The following is a 17,773-nucleotide window of genomic DNA, read 5'->3' as shown; positions in this document are numbered from 1 at the left end:
TATAGCTCATCGAATTGAATTAGATCTTTACTGTGAAATAAGATTACATGAATTAAGTTATAAATGATATTTTTGGTATATGGGCAAGTACAATTAAAATATCTTTGTAAAAGCATAATGTCTTCCTTTTTTCTTCCCTATTAATAACTCCTTTGAAAAGGAAAATTCAGGACTGCTTAAAGCTTGAAAAAATTTAAAACAATTCAGTTGATTTTTGATGCAATTCAGTGATTCCCTAGTTATTTATAAGTCAGAAACTGAACACATATAGGCACAGACATTGTCCTAATGGAATTGCACTGTGAGTTTGCCCTACATTTTCCTTGGAAAAATTCAGATGCCTTTAAAGAGAGTTGTGAAGAGTGACTGTAAATGGTTAACTAGAACTAAATATAATCTATTTAAAGATACATAATCAAGAGATGGCGTCCTACTTCAACGAACACGACTGCGAGCCGTTGGACCCCGAGCGGGAGGCCTGAACCAACATCCTGCTGGAGATCGCGAGGTCACTTTTCATCAGTGTGGACTTTGAAGACTTGGGGTTGGTAGTAGATTGGGATCACCACTTGCCTCCACCTGCTGCCAAGACTGTGCTTGAGAGCCTCCCCAGGACAGTCATCAGGGGCTCTCGGTCTGAGCTCAAGTGCCCCATGTACCTCAAGGAGGAGGAGACTGCCATTGAGATGCCTTGCCCTCACTTCTTCCATTCCAACTGCATTCTGCCCTGGCTAAGCAAGACAAATTCCTGCCCCCTCTGCCGCCATGAACTGCCGGCTGATGGTGATGCTTATGAAGAGCACAAACGGCATTAGGCTCTCAAGCACCGGGAGAAGCCCCGACTAGAGAACCTGCATGGAGCCATGTACACATGAGGCAGCTGGGGCCAAGCACTGGCCCTCCACAACGTTTCCTCTTGCACCTCAAATTCTCATTAAAGGTTTCTTTACCCACAAAAAAAAAAAATTAAAATACATAATCAGAGTTTTAAAAGAAGTCACTTGTATGACTATAATGTTTTTCCTAACGAAGAGCAGCTTTTCAAAATCATTTGTTTTGACACATTTAAATTTTGCTTTCATGAAGATGTATTTTCCTTTTGAAATGTTTCAAGTTGTAGAAAATGATATTTAGTTCTGGCAGAATTAGAATCACTGGCTCCTATGTGTATTGTATTGATAGCATACCTAATAATAAAGTGTTAAGGGGAACAGCAGAGAAAAAAATCCCAAAGCTCTCATATTACAAATAACATGGTCATGGTTAAGACTAAGCTTGAATTATACAGTTTATGTTCCTTGAATCAACAGTATCAATGCCTATTTATTCAAAATCCAATCTGCAGTATTTACTAAGTGCCTAAGATGCAGAGTAACAGCATGCGGCATCCAAGACACAGCTAAGTGAATATAAATTCACTAATTAATTGATAATTTCAACACATTTTATGAATATTTACTACGGTGTGCAAGGAAACATCTCAAGCATTATAGAGGCATTAAAACTCCAGTAATGCACAGATTTAAGAAAGGAAGATTGAATTGAAGCCCTTGCCAGTGTTCATATTTACCAAGAGTCACGGAATTTCACAGTGTACTAAAAGGACCGGTAGAGGGTTTCATTTTTATATGACTGCCTAATTGATAGTTTGTAAATGTTGCTTGTAAAGGCCACATTTACCCAAATGTTAACATTATAACTGTCAGATTAATCATAGTCTTGTAGAGATTTTTGGAATTCTAACTATTGTTATCCTGAGTCCAGTATATTATCTGTCGCAGTGATTGAGGAACCTATATTTTAACTCAACAAAATTATGTTTGGACTATAATAATTTCCTAACTCCATCTAAATATTAGTTTTAAGAGAAAATAGTATGCCTTATATTGATCTCTTTAGCTGAATTACAAGTAATTTTTTTTTTTTTAAGGCATGGTACTTTTGTGATGAGTATTAGAAATAAGATCAGGGAATTTTTGTTCATTAGCTATAGAAACCATTGTGGTTAACTGGCACATTTTATTGAGTAGAGGTATTTTGTCAAGATAGCTTACCAGCGTTCTCAACCTGTGGGTCGCGACGCCTTTGGAGGTCGAACGACCCTTTCACAGGGGTCGCCTAAGACCATCCTGCATATCAGATATTCACATTATGATTCATAATAGTAGCAAAATTACAGTTATGAAGTAGCAACGAAAATAATTTTATGGTTGGGGTCACAACATGAGGAACTGTATTTAAAGGGACAGAAGGTTGAGAACCACTGGCCCTTAGTCCATCAGAGTATTGGAACTTAGAAACTGAGAATGTTTTAAAGGTTTAGAGACTATTGGAACCCTGGAATCTAAATTTGGTTCACTGATACAAACAGGTGATACCGATTGGTAGTTATATTTTTTGAAAAATGTCAAATCAAAACATGTATACATTTATATATTTTTCTGATAGAGTTATAGTGTAATTTTAAAAAGTCACTTCCCAATAAAAATTACTTCATTAAAATTGAGAGCTAATTTTACAAATCAAATGACTTGAGTTGTACTCTCTTTCATAACAGTCACAATAAATTTCTTGTCTTGCTTAGTTTGAGGAACTTGGGGGATTAGTTTTTGTAGTTATAAAATCCAGCATGTCTAACTAAGAATACAGTCCATGTGTTTATTGCTAATAGCTGAGTAAGACAGTAACCTTCCAGGAGTTTACATGGCTGCCAGTAAATCTTCTCCTGTAACCAGACACCATGATTTGGACTCAGAAGGATATTTACTTGTAACATGTGGGAATTCATGTTCAAATCTATCACCACTTCTCTTATTGGTGTTATATTTGTGTTCTGTGTCCTCTGGTGAACTGAAATAGCTACAGTATTCTGTGTGAAGTGAGCAATGAGACATCTACTCTAAATCATGTCTCTTTGTCAGAAAACAGATAAAGGGGCACAAAAGGATGAACAAACCTCTTTATCCAACCATATAATCCCAGTTTCCTTCTACCTCTACAAGCCTGCTTTTCTCTTTCTTTCATTTCCCCCTTCTGGCTTCCAAAATGGTCTCTGCTTTTCTAACTCTTAATGTGTTTCCCACAGATGTCTATCACTTATTCCACTCTCTCATCTCACAGCTTGCCCATTATCTCTAATATACATAATACATTTCTATTATAGACCTCACAATTAGCTCAAACAAACCATCTATAAAACTATCTTGTAAATTTTTAGGAAACTGGCTTTGTTTCTTGCTGCCTTGTCCCCACTTAGTAATCACATCAGTATTATCACAATGCACAGATTCTGAAATACTCAAGTATCTCTCTTTTATCTCCTCCTAAACCCCCCACCCCAGCAAAGGGTGTTACAAAATTCTGCCATGTTCTCATACAAAGTGTGTTTCTTTTCTATCCCTAATACCTCATCCCCAGTCTTAGACCTTTAATATTTTTGTAACCCTAACAAGAAAGAATTCTTTCACCTCAGTGTTCTATTAGAACAGTGTTCTAATCTGTTTCTCTATAAATTCTACCCAAAAATATAACTTTGAACTTCTTTCTGAAAAAGATATCTCAGTAGTCCTCTGTCCTTAGGCCTTCTACAATTTCTAACAGCCAAAGCAATTTCCTTGATGGCAAATTATTTCCAGGACATATTCCAATGTATTAAAATCTCTTCCAGAATTAACCTCAGGTCTAGTGCCCTCTGTTGGTAGTTGGTGCCATTTTATTTTATTACTGAGAAGCAACTCACAGATCCCACTCACACTCAAAGGGAGAGGAATACACAATGATGAATACCAAAAAGCAAGAATAATCAGGGGTCATTTTTAAATCCGTTTACCACACCTGCCCTTTTCACTTGCGTTTTTCTCATATCTGAATTAGAAACTGCCTCTCTGTACTTCTAAAATAATTTTAACTCAGACAGTTATTGAATACTAGAGGCTCGGTGCATGAATTCATGCACAGGTGGGGTCCCTCAGGGTGGCCTGCGGGGATTGGGCCCCAGCTCGCACCCGCAGTCCTGCCTGGCACCCTGCTGTAGCCAGGTGCCACCCCCTCACCTGCTCCACCATCCCGCCTATGGGGCGATCTGTCGGGGCTGGGCCCCCTGCCTGGCTCCCTCAGCACCTGGGAGCTGGGCGGTGACCTGCCCCCTGCCGCTGCTGCTGGCTAGTCACCCTCTGCAGGGTAATCAGCGGGGTAACTGGACTCTCGCTCCCACTTGCCCTGGCCTGGTGTCACCAGCTCACCTGCTCCACCATCCCACTGTGTTCCTGCTCTCGTTGGGGAGTATCGGGTCCGGCAGTGCCTCCACTGCCACCCGCTGTCAACGCTGTATCACCGATGTCTGCCATGTTCCATGCTGCCCCCTGGTAGTCAGTGCACATCATAGTGAGCAGTGGAATTCCTGGTCAAACTCCTGGTCAAACAATTTGCATATTAGGCTTTTATTATATAGCATATCAATTATATTATTATACACGTTTTCCTTGTTAACTCCATGAGGGCAGAAATAGTTTATCTTTGTCACTTCTATATATTACTTAACATGTAGAAAACTTTTATTGACTGACATTTCATTCTTGAGATTGTGAATCACTTATCTCTATCTCATATGCTTAGGACATTGGCTAGTACATGGTAGGAATTCAGTCATAGTTTGTCAAATGGCTGATTAGACAAAAGTGTCATTATTATTGAGATAGTTCAGGAGGATTATATTAAGTGAAAAGGCGATTTCACTGTTAATTTAACATTCAGAGGCATTCCTTAGAGATAAGTAACTAGAGTTACAAATATTCATAGTTAAAGAAACTAACACAGAGAGCATTAGAATGTGTGGGCAGAAAGAAATATCCCAGAGCAAGAGCCATTCTGTGAGTACCATGTCTTCTACTTCTCTGACATAGATGAAAGATGTTCTGGATGATGATTAAGGGAAGTCATATTCCTCAGACCTCTGACTTACCTTGTATGCCAGGACCCAAAAGCCATGCCTTGTGAAAAAAACAAGCCCCCAAACACACACACACACACACACACACACACCCCAAAACTATTTCTGGCATTCTTCTATTTCTTTCTTCTGATTTACCAAGCAGATAGCACAGTTGTAGCTGGAGAACTCTCATTTCTGAAGTGGTTGTATTTCCTTCTCCCTGTAAATTGAGGAATGTACTTTCCCATAGAAATAGTAGTATAAAATTTAATTGGCTTTCTGTGCCAGCCCAGAATGTAGGTCTGACTCATTAAATGGCTGAAATATTACCTTTTTGAAGTATTTGGAAAATATATTTATACTACTGTATTCTAGCTACCTTATAGATGATATAGATTTCTATGGTCTCATCCAGGAGCCTGAGAAATAATTGTAAACCTCTATCTGAAACATGGTTGTCTGTGATACTCATTAATTTGTATAATAAAATTTTCTGAAGTCCTTCCTATATGCCAACCAGGAGATGCACGTTGTGGTCACAGTCCTCAGGAGATGACAGTGCCAAAATGAGAAGCATCTATATAAACTGATAATTATTATTCAATGTGGAATTTGTGTCAAAAGAGTGGTTAGCATACAGTACTCTGGGGTACCAAGGAGGGGATCTGCCTGATAGAGAACTTGAAGAATTTGGAGGCATTCATCACAAGTCAAAGGCTGTCGAGGGCTTCTAAACCACAGGAACAGCATATGCCATGGCACAAAGTTCTGAAAGCTGTCATTTAGGAATGGCCAGAAGAAGTCCATTGGAGACAGATGAAGAGAAGTTATGGGAAATGGAGGAATGGTTGCCAAAGCCTTGACTGGAAAGGTATTATGATAAGGAGTTTGAAATGTTTCTAGAGAGATTTAGTGATGTTTATGCAGGAGATAATTGGATTTGATTTTTTTGGGCTGGAACTCTGGGTGCAGAAATATTCATTTGGGAAGGTGTGTGAAAATGCCCAAGTGAGAGACAATGATGGTCTTATTTATGAAGTGGTGGCAGAGTTGCAAAGTAGGATGTTCATGTAGGAGACAGTGCTGAAGTAGAAATAACAGGATTTGATGGCCAGTTGGGAAGGCAATGGAAGAGGGTAAGAGGGGTAATGGTGCTGGATGAAATGGGGGGGAAAAGAGCAGAGGAAATTGCAAAGACTATATTTGAGGAGCTTGGGAAATTACTGCCATGGAACATGAGAGAATGAACTGACTTAGAGTGATGGATAATGAATAAGTGATGTTTGAAGTGGAATTACAGTTTTAAAACTCAGGAGCCTACATCATTTCCTGAAAATCTTTTCCAAGCACCAGTCTCTCTTTTTACTTGTTCAGTATCTTGGGGCCCAGAGGAGAGATTGGTTTCCTTCTTGTTCTCTAATGTGCTTTCTAGACAATAGACCACAATCTCAATTCAGCATTCCTTTGAAATCCAAACCAGGCAGAATGACCATCCCTGCCTTGAACCCCTCTCTACTTCATGCAGACAGTTTTATTTCACTTGCTTGTTTTAATTAAAACTCAAGATCTGTATCTTATATGATGTATGATTTTGGCACTTAGAATAAATGGATAAATGAATAAATAAATGAAATCTATTCTTCCTGAACACTAGGGTTTACCATCTTTTTCCTAGGCTTTTAGCTCTGTATCAGTCAGGATTCGACTGGAGAAGGATTAATTACAGGGAATTGATGTGCAGGGGCTGGACAAACAGTCCTGTCTGTGTCTGGTGCTGGCCTGAAGTGCACAGGGCAGGCAGGCAGGAAGAGAACTCCACAGCAGTCTGGAGCTCCAGAAGGATGAGCTGGAACCATATGAGGATGGACTGAAATATGTGTTTGTTCTTGCTGCCTCTGACTTGGTGACACAGGTGACCTGCAGAGGCTAAGGCACTTCCTCACAGAGCCAAACACACACACACCTGATCCAGCTACCACTTCATACCAATGAGGTCAGTCTGTAAAGTATGTATGCTACAAAATGGCTGCTGACTTCATTCCATCTTCCAAATCTCCCCTACTGGCTTGGAAGGCCTTTTTATCCAATATGGCCATTGTATTCTACAATTTTATTATTCACAAACAACTGAGGAGGCCCTTTAACCTTCAATCACACTTACTTGGTCAAATTCTAATCTTGGGTAAGCCTCAGAAAGCTTAGTTCTGCCGGAGAAAGCAACATCATTTTTCTCATTTAAAGTAGGGGGTAGTAATTCTTACTTTTTGGGTTTATTATAGGAAGATGTTATTATTCCTCACACAGTGTATGACCCATAATAATTGCACAGTGAATGATAACTAGGCCATTAACATGACATTCATGTTGTTCCATGATATAATTCTAATATACATTTCCAGTCTTATGTTCTACTCTTGACATCTAGCCACACACTGTAGTCTCATGCATCTAACCTTCATTCTTCAAAAACTAATTCTACTGTGAGATAGGCACCCTGAACTAAAACTTTCCTTAAGGAGTTCATTTATTTGTTCATTCAAGAAAAATTGATTAAGCATAGAATTTGTGCTAGCTGCTTTTTAGATGCTTAAAATAAATTACTGAATAAAACAGACAAAACATTTGCTCTTGAGGATTTACCTTTTGTTTGGGAAGATAGAAAGTAAAGAGTAAATATAATCAATCAGAAAATTATATGACAGGGTGGAAGTCTATCAGTGCTGTGAGGAAAAACAGAACAGAGTAAGTGAGATCAGGAGTGGGGAGGAGTCTATTACCCACTCTAAGTCCCTGGATACAATAGTTTCTCTTGTTCATCTTCATTTAGAGCATAACTAGTACTTTGAATATAATAAGCTCTAAATAAAGAGCAACTGAATTCAATGGGAATGTGTGGAGAAATTATATCTAATTTCACTCTAAATGATTTAGACAAGAACTTTTTGAACACTTTTCATTTTAAATTGGAACCCCGTTGATATTCTCTAACAGAGTTTTTGAAGCTAGCATTCTAATAGGTTCCTCTGTCTTCCACAGTTTTAGTTTTTCAGATGAGGCGCAGTAAATTCAGTATAGGAATGAGGTATGGATCCTGTGCTAATTAGAATTGAACACTCATGTAACTATGAATAGTTATAGCTACATGTTATATTAAGTATTACACAAAAAGGGGGGCTGGTAGTCCACAGTTTTGGGGGTAAGCAAAGTCAAGCAGCCTTAAATACATGAATGTATCTTAGACTCTCCAAGAAGACCCAGTGCACTTAATATGCAGCATTTCTCCACCTTAAACATAAAACTCCTGATATATGCAAAGATAAGAGTTCAGGTAAATGCACATTTGGAAATGATGTTCTAGAAAACAAATACTAATGCAGTCCTAAGAGCTTAGGCCAAGCATATCAAACTCGCAGCCCATAGACCACATGTGGCCCACAATGAATATTTTTGCGGCCCGGCCAATATAATGATATATAAGAAACATTTTAATAAAAATTTCTTAACAATTTTTACAACATCCTGTTATACATAATTATTAATAATGAACTACAACGTTACATAATCACTGATTACTATAATGTTGCATTCATTTCCCTTATGTACCTTACACACAGGCACACCATTTCTCTCCATTAATACTAGCAGTGAATATTTTAGCAACTGATTGCCATATCATTAGTCTCATACTAATGACTTGTTTGGTGTACACAACAGGAAATATTTCGCTTTCGGAGAACAAGAAAAATAGGTTTATTTGCAGACGCTTATTAATTTGTGCAGTTATTCAGTGTCTGGTACGATCATGTTCAATAAAAATATTAATTTTTATTAAAATGTTCTATTTTATGTTAATTATGACCCATTTCTCAGCCCTTTGTATTCAGCATGTCTCTATCAAAATAAACCCACATTTCTATGAAAATGGAAGCTTTTGTTTTTTTGCGGCCCACATAAACTTAAACCTTGTTTATTTGGTCTGTGTTAGCCTTTGAGTTTGACATGCTTGGCTTAGACTGTAAATAGGAAGGTCATATACTTTATCATTGCAAGAAGGTATATTTGAGAATGAAATGGCACTGCTAATTATTATGCTAGGAAAACAGGCATCAACCAAGATAGTTCCCAGTAAATTGGAACATATGGTCACTTTGTCTATAAGACACTGTAGCTGTAGTCCATGCATATTCATTATCTTTCACCACATACATTATCTTAGCTTTTCCGGCTCCCTTGAGAGATGGGTCCAAGGAGAAATCCCGCATAAAAGGAAGTAATAGATATGTTCTCCTTTCGGATGAAGATCTTTTGAAATCTTTAGTAACATAATGTACCATAAAAGAGAAAATTAAAAGTGAAAACTTGGAGGAAATTCGTGCTTTAACCTTTTCAAGCAAAATAAAGAACTATCATCTCTGAAGCAACTAAATTAGACTTTTTAACTTAAGGAATTGTTTGATTATCTTTCCAGAGATATTATGAGAGAGGTGATTTTAGATATATTGATGAATTTGTGATTATGTTTCCTACGGGAATCACTATTAATTCCTATGAAGTAAGGTTTTTAAAAACACTTTTTATGAATTTGGAAATTCTATGATAAAAAGTAAATAATAAGAGTGCAAAGTTTGTGAAACTCAACAAAATACATTGTGCTTTTACATGAATACATGAGCACTCGCAGGTTTAAATTTTGTGCATTTTATTATAAAAATATACACCAGACTGAAGGATAAATCTCCAGTGTTGTGCAGAAAGTTTTATTTTTGTTCTTCATATAAACAAACAAAACTACCAATAACTTGCCATTCTCAAAGTGGAACTCAGAATTCCTCATACTAATTGTAGCCTTCCTTCAGCAAACAATTTTTAAACATAGCATCTATATTCAGGGTAATTGGGCATTAACAAAAAATGAAAAAGGAAAACCTTACTCAGAAATGCTCCGTAAACTAAAGGAGTAATATTTTTATAGAGTTTTGAATGAATGTTTTATGAATTTTGGAAGAGAAAAGTTCTAATTTTATTAAAGAACATTTTGTCCCCACTTCTACTTTTGAGTTTAATAAACAGAAAAAGCCCTCAATGTAAAGGCATTAAGTGCCTACATATTTACCAGAACATAATTATTTCAAGGAGACAATAACATTAGTAATATTAAAAGAAGTTCATTATTAAAGTGAAAACTTCTCTGAGTTCGCTGGCAGGATATTATTCACCTTGTAGTTTTTTTGAAGCAACTTGAGCATCATAATTTGCATTTTTTGTTTCTTTTGACCTGATAGTCCGATTGTCTCCAAATGAAGCAATTGGCCTTGACATATATAGACAGAGGACATGGTTACCCTGGCAACAGGCACCATGGACCACATGTGACCCCTCTCCAGAGAAAGTCTTTGCCTCCTTTTTAAAACATAAAACAGACCCCAAAATTTGCTGTCTTCTACTTAAAACAAAATAAAATCCCGGCTTTATAACACTAAAGAAAAAATTATTCCCAACCAATTTAGCTTCTTTATTTGGAAAACTATTTTACTGTGGACTTTGAGATGGATTATTGCAAGCAGACATTTTTTTGGCATTAACTTTATCACTATGACTAATCCAGTTGATTAGGTAACTATATGGTACTAAACCTCTTTCTGGCATTCACAGTCTGAAGATCCAGCAGAGGGAGCCCAGACATTATTGTTGTTTTTTAAAATGTCAGTCTAAAATGGTGATATAATTTTATTTTAAATGTTCTACTAAAAGAACTCTTGATATTTTTGGATTCTAGAGCTATCCACCCAGAAAAGTATAAATATTTTAATGTCATTTGGCTATTGTTGATGTTTAAATCTAATAAAGTGCCAGTACTTTTTAACTTATATTTATGTAAATAAACAGTGTTTTTAGATATATTTGTGCAACCAATTCAAGAATTCCCAAAGGGGTTGATCTGACTTTTATTTCAGATTTCCCAGAGTTTTTAGCCATATTCACTTCCTCACATACCACTCCCTCGAACTTGTTTGGCTACAGACAACCAGGTCACACCCATGAAAAAAATGTCATGAAACAGTTTTTTAACTGAGGACAAAGAACATGAGGAATCCCTAGCTGGTTTCATAAAAAGAACACAAGTGTTTACAGAACATTCTTTTCATGTCAAGAAAGACATCTTTGAAAATGACATGCCTTCCCTAGAAGCTGTGGGATTCCAGGGCCTGCCTTTACTCCCAGAAGACACACAGAGATTCTGGGTGTTGTTTATCAACCGAGTAACAATCATTTATTTAATCATGCCTTCAGAAATATTCCTTGATTATTATCGCCATTTCAAGTTTGGAGAACATTAGCAAAATAAAAATAGCTACCATTTATTGAGTTCTTGGGATGTGATATAGATACTGTGCTACATTATCTCTTCTAAATCTTAATAATAACTCAATTTACAGATGAAAAACTGAGTCTCAGAGGATTTAGATAAATTGTCTATAATTTGAAAGGTAATAAGTGACAGAGCTTGGTTTTGAATGCAAGTCTTTAAGATCCTAAAGTACACACTGGTAACCACTATGAAATACTTCCTTCTTAGACTCAAGAGAGTCACAGTCTGTTGATTTCACTCTTGCTTCTATAAACAAGAATTTCCAACCTTTTTAGTGCAAAGACTTCTAGAAAGGGAAAAAAAAGTGAATAAAAATTGAGTTTTTACCATGAACTAGTAACCATGCTAGGTGCCTTGAATGTCTTGTTTAATCTTTGCATCAGTCTTAGAAGGTACGTATTATTCCTGCATCACAGATGGAGAAATTGAGGCCCAGGAGATTGTATAGTTTACCCAAGATAATACCATGAAACACAGATGGTTTACAGAACATTTTTTTCATGTCAAGAAAGATGTCTTTGAAAATGACATGCCTTCCCTAGGAAGCTGTGGAATTCCAGGGCCTGTCTTGCTCCCAGAAAACACAGAGAGATTTTGGGTGTTGAATCTAGGATTTGAACCTATATATTTTGGTTTCAAAATCTTCATTGTCATCCTGCCTCTGATTATACAATTATTTCTTCCAAGCAGGTCCTCGGAAATAAAAGTGTCTCAGGTTGTCATTTGCATTTGCTCACAGTGTTTTTTTAAGAAATCTTTCTAACCCTCAGTTCAAATACAGTGGAGCCTTGACTTACGAGTTTAATTCGTTCTGTGACGGAGCTCTTAACTTAAATTACTCGTATGTCAAATCAAAAAGTGAACGAGTGAGACACGTGATGCTGGGCTGATGTTGTGGCGTTCACTGTGACGTTCGCTGCGCCAACTGGCGGTGGGGTACCTGAAGCTGGCTCGTAACCCAAATTTTAGCTCGCAACTCAAAGCAAAAACTCGGCCGAGAGACGGCTCATATCTCGAAAAACTCGTTAGTGGGGACACTCATTAGTCAAGGCCCCACTGTATTCATTCACAGTTAAGTTTCTTGACATGCATATATGCATATATTAAATTTTAAGTAAGATTATTGTTTGTTTTCCATTTTTCAGAAAATCTAAACGTTAATTAAAATGAAGAATCATAGAGAATAAAAACTGGAATGGGTCTTAGTTCTCATTTAAGCTGACTCTCTTATTAATGAGAAAACTGAGACCCAGATAAATCATGACATGGTCTGTTTTCTAATATTAGTCAGTGGCAGCACAAAACTAACCCAAGAAAGCAGCATTTCCCCATCCTGTTTTAAAAAGAAGTTAAGATGAATTGTATTAAAAACAGATTTAATTCTCAAGTCGTAACCTTGGTTATAACCTGATGTTGAGTTTATCAAGTTAAAGTCATTTTCGTAAGATTAATACTGAATTGCACGCATGACATTAAAATGAAGGTAAGTTTTATCCAAAGTTAAAAAAATAAAATTGATTTATACCTCAAAATTTAATAAAATTAGTTTCAAAATTATTTTGAGATCAAACTCATGAGCCAAAAACAATAGACGTTTCAGGGATTTCTTTTGGGTAAAAGCAAGTTGAACCATATAATGAGTATTAAAATATCAAATTCAAAAGACAATGTGAATGTCACTGGTTTTCTATACTAAACCATTGATTTTAGCTATATATGTGTATCGTACAGTTCAAGTAGTTCAGTGATTTTCTAAATACAACTTTTTAAAAAATACATTTTGATTGATTTCAGAGAGGAAGGGAGGAGACAGGGATAGAAACATGGTGAGAGACAATCATTATTAGCTGTCTCCTGCATGCCCCCTACTGGAGATCAAGCCCAAAACCTGGGGAATGTGCCCTTGACCGGAATTGAACCCAGGACTCTTCAATCCATAGGCTGATGCTCTAGCCATTGAGCCAAACCAGCTAGGGCTGAAATATAATTTTTGTGTGGCTTCTGTCATTTGCAGATGGACTGTTTCTGCAGGTATATATCCAAACAAATACACGCATGCACACACAGTTTTAAAGTAATTCATGATACTTTTGCCAGGTACTTAGAATCACAGTGGTAAAGTTAGTGAGGACAGGCTTGTGGCTAAGTCCTGATGTGATACTGACCTCTGATCTCTTGAGTGGTTCTGACAAAGTCAAGTCTCTTTTGGAGTGAAGGCATTTCAGTGGGAAGACAGGTTCGTTTTTATAGGTTCTACTTTCATAGTTTCTCTAATCCTCTCAATCTCTTCAGATGTCCATGATAGGATCTCAGCAGTGCTAGGACTCATGTAAGAAAATGTGGCTGAGCCTTAACTATTGCTTGAGTCTATACCTCATAAACTTTCAGAATTAGCCTGTGGCAGAGAAAAATTAGCCAACCACAAAGTAACCATTGTATACTAGAAGCCATTCAAAAGAAACTGCAGATATGACATGCAGTTTTGCAGGAGCTTACAAGCCATTGGAAAAAACATGAGCAATGGAAAAATACAACAAGAACACAAAAATTTAAAAACACACACACAAAAACTTAAAGACACTTTTTAAACCGTGTTTTCATCCTGTCTTTAGTTCTTCTCTGTTTCCCATAGCTTGTTTCTTATTGTTGGTTGAATGGGTATAACATAGAAGCCAGTGTTTACTGAGTGCTTTCTCTGGGTCAAACAGTATAATAAGAACTTCTAACTCCCTTATCACAGTTAAACAAAAGAATGATTCTATGAGGTACAGTTATAGAAACGGAGACTTCTGTTATATACCCGAGGTCACCCAGTGAGTGAAGGAGGCAGGATTTGAAACGAGATCTGTGTTTCTCAGGGATGGTGCTTTTAATCACTAGAATATGCTGCCTTAAAGCAGAGTAAAGTTGGAGTGTTTCCATCAAGAGCTAAATTGTTGGTATAGTCTCTTGTTCTATTCACACAACTTTGTTTTTTTAAATGGCAATGATTATAGCATGCTCATATTGTTGCTACAAGTTTTACTGGCTTATGTAAGGTTTTTTATTTGGTTTACTATAAATGCCTCCTTAAGAATCCTGGACTTAAATGTAATTTCATGTCACTGGTTGACCCAGCTCCAAAATTCCTGTGAAAATGTTGCTTCTCATGAGGAGGAAAAGCTACTTTTAGGACATAGGAATTGGTGTGCAACATTTCAGGTTTTTTTTGTTTTTTTAAAAATATATTTTATTGATTTTTTACAGAGAGGAAGGGAGAGAGATAGTTAGAAACATCGATGAGAGAGAAACATCGACCAGCTGTCTCCTACACATCTCCCACTGGGAATGTGCCCACAACCAAGGTACATGCCCTTGACGGAATCGAACCTGGGACCTTTCAGTCTGCAGGCCGACACTCTATCCACTGAGCCACACTGGTTTCAGGGCAACGTTTCAGTTTTTGCCAGGAAGCCCAGAGCTCTGTGCATAAATGGACTTTGTATCATCATGTTATAGGAGCCCTTCACCTTGGCACCATCACCTTACTGACATTCAAATTCCAGGACAGCTAGAAAAGGGACTTTTTTTTTCATTGAAAAGTACTTTAAACAAAACTTAAACCCAAAGTGGGATTTGAAGTTCACCTCTGAGATCATGGAAATGCGAGTAAGGCCTAAGACCAGGTCAAACTGGTCAAATAGCTTGAAACTCAGTCTGATATTTTTTTCCTTGTTAATTAAAAAAGGGATTATTTTCTCTTGCCAGTGAGAGGCCTTTGGGTTGGGAATATTGGATAACTCAAGAAATCGTTTTAATAAATTAGTCAGGAAACACACTTTTCAAGCAATCTTGTTTTTTGGCCTATGGGGAGACTATAGGCTAAATGAGCTGGGGGTGGGGTAAGGCAGGAATTTACATGATGAATATTGGGGAATTTCATTCTTTGTACATTCAGGATCCACCATAATTTATTGCACTGATCACATTCCTATAAACCAAACTTCTGGTTTATTGGATCTAGAGAACGCATTTACCACTATTTTAGAATAGCTTTGTTACCTGGAAGATCATTTGTTACACATTTGGATGAATTAGTGTTTCTTCCTTCCATGATGCCATATAGCACCTTATTTGTATTTTGTATTTTCAGTTTCTTTCTCTCACAGGATATAGTTGAGACAAAATAGGTGTCCAACTCGCCAATCCTCTGCAGGTAACCTCTTTAATTTGATATAAATATGAGTAAGTGTCTTGCTTAGTCCAGGCCATTCCTTTGAAAGTAGTCTGAATTAAATGTGATTTTTCAACAGACAGTCTGGAGATGGAATCTAGAAACAACTAGATTGAGCCACCACTTTAATCACAGAATCTCCTGCTTGAAAGGTACCTCAAAGGTCACGCAGTATAACCACATTAACCACAGTTTAACATTAACTATAATCAGTTAATATTCATCGAACACTTGCCAACACCATATGATCCAATGTTGTTAGATTAAAAAATGAACATTTTAATTTGCTTCCCTAAGCCTTTGTCACTTTAAAATCCCCTGAAGTGGTTCCTGCTCAATGCTTTTTAAGATACAGTGTGACAGTGGTCAGGCAAGGATCGGGTCTGTGGAAAGTTTGACGGTGGAGTGGTATTGTGTGACCACTGATGGGCTGTTTTGCCTGGTAACTAAGCACAGGGGCTTCTCAGGAGACAGGCTGTCTGGATGCAAATGTGGCTCTGCTGTTTGCTAGCTCTGTGATCTCAGGTGCCAACCAAGGACTCTAAGTCTCAGTGTCCTAATATAGCCAAAGGGATAGCAATGCACCGACCTCACAAGCTTGTTAGAAAGATCAAATGAGACAACACATGACCTAGCATGGCACTTTATATTGTATGTACTCGATACATGCAGCTTTTATTCATAACATTATTATGATCCCACTATGGCTTTTGTGACAGTATGGTACTCAATAGGTGCTTATTTAAATGAGTGAATGAATAAATGGAAGGGGATATATTCTTTAATATGAGGTAGGTCAGTTAGGGTCAATGAATATTCAGTTTAAACATTTATTATATGTCATACCTATGGGCCCATCCTGTGTTCATAAATAAGTTGATAACTATGTTAAACTTGGTTAATGAGATCTGCTCCCTCTTGAAAACCTAGATGTGGAATACAAGGGAGTTGAAGGTTAGACGGAAATGTGGCATGAGGTAATTTTACCCAGAAGAAGAGCTGTCATCTTTTATCTACGCTAAACTTAGGAGGCTTGGCTCAGACCTGCTTCATGGCCCAAACAGGTTTGGTTGGTTTGAGGCAAATAAAATAAAGAACAGCTGTTGTTTAAATAAAGTTGAGGCAAGACATGGATTCAGTGTCCTTACATTGATTTTAGGTAGTGTTTATATTTCAAGATCCAAGTGGTGTTGCCAATTTCTACAGTAGAACGTTGCATAGTGAATATTTTCAGCAGTTTCTTTTTCTTCCTCATTCTTGGTAAAGGCAAAAACATTTGAATATCTGATATAAAGTGATTAAAACATGCAGATGCCAGGGAGAAGGGAAATTTCATTATAAGTCACTAACAACATTAATAAACAAATTACATTAAGATGCCTACTATAAACTGCTTTGCTAAAAAGAAAAGTTTTTAAAATATATTTTTGAAATATTGAGGGATCATGGTATTTTATACATTCTTTAAAACTTTACTATATTATCATCTATTATCTTTATCGTAGGCTGGTCTATTTCAATTTAACAGCTATTTCTTCAGCACTTACTATCCTATATAATGAAAGGGTAATATGCGAATTGACCAAATGGTGGAACAACCAGTCGCTATGACGTGCACTGACCACCAGGGAGCAGACACTCAATGCAGAAGCTCTGCCCCCTGCTGGTCAGTGTGCTCCCACAGGGGGAGCATTGCTCAGTCACAAGCAGGGCTGATGGCTGGCCAGCGCAGGGGAGGTGGCAGGAGCCTCTCCTGCCTCCACAGCAGTGCTAAGGATGTCCAACTGCAGTGTACTAATAACTTGGTCACTGAGGAGAGAGCACAAATTGGGGGAAATAAGCCTAGTTTTAATTAAAACATGTTAAGTGCTCTGATGAGTAGAAAGATATGAGAAAAACCAAAGGTAGGTCAGAAAGGTCAGTAAAGGTTTCTAGAGGAGATGAAACTTGTGAAGTGTTTTGAAAGATGAATAGGAGTTAATCAGAAGGTAAGAGAGGGTGGTGGGTTTAGAATAGGGCATTTTAGGTAAAGGAAGTGACACATGGGAAAGAACATGCTGCTTGTGAAGAACTGCAAGTCCTACAGGGTTCTCAAAATGTTAATTGTGAGGTGGAGAGGGAAAGAATTAAGACGGGCAGTGGACTGGGTCAGACCAGTCAGACCATTTACTTCACTTCCTTAGCACGATCAAATAACAATATGCTAGCATTTTCAGTGTGTTCCACTGCTCATTAATGGCTGTTAGTGGAAAAGAAGAGA

General features: G+C 37.4%; 1 pseudogene; it reads left to right on the top strand.

The window, feature by feature from the left end:
* The first annotated feature begins 422 nt into the window (after nucleotides 1–422).
* Nucleotides 423–875, top strand: LOC118670501 (annotated as a pseudogene).
* Nucleotides 876–17,773: the final 16,898 nt, after the last annotated feature.

The sequence above is a fragment of the Myotis myotis genome, unplaced genomic scaffold (assembly GCF_014108235.1).
Source record: "Myotis myotis isolate mMyoMyo1 unplaced genomic scaffold, mMyoMyo1.p scaffold_m19_p_16, whole genome shotgun sequence".
NCBI classification, from domain to species: domain Eukaryota; kingdom Metazoa; phylum Chordata; class Mammalia; order Chiroptera; family Vespertilionidae; genus Myotis; species Myotis myotis.
The sequence above is the reverse complement of the archived record's forward strand: the minus strand, read 5'-3'. Positions and strand labels throughout refer to the sequence as shown.